Genomic DNA, 390 nt, shown 5'->3' on the forward strand with positions numbered 1-390 from the left:
CATTGATCGGTGGCGGTGTGATCGCTGAGCTCGAGGCGGCGGCGGGCGGGGACCCCGCTTGCAGCCCGGCTGCGCCCCGCGGGCTCCGCCGCGCCCGTGCATTTGGTGCGGATCTCGCCCCCCTCCTCGAGCCCGCAGGGGCGAGAAGGGCGCGAGGCTGGGAAGCCGGCGCTGCCTCCCTCGCTCCTGCCCGCGTGCACCCCCGCGCTCCTGTCTTTCAGGTCCATTCCTCTCCCGTCCCCGATCTCCCCGAGCCCCGGCCCGGCCGGGGGACATCCGCTCCCGCCTCTTCCCAGCCCTGCCTCTCCCCGCGCTCCGCTCAACTCCGAGGCCATTAACAGCTGCTGGCGGAGAGCGGCGGGGCCGGGCGCCGCCCGCGTTTATTATGCG

Source organism: Alligator sinensis, unplaced genomic scaffold (genome assembly GCF_000455745.1).
Source record: "Alligator sinensis unplaced genomic scaffold, ASM45574v1 scaffold264_1, whole genome shotgun sequence".
In the NCBI taxonomy this organism is placed as follows: Eukaryota; Metazoa; Chordata; order Crocodylia; family Alligatoridae; genus Alligator; species Alligator sinensis.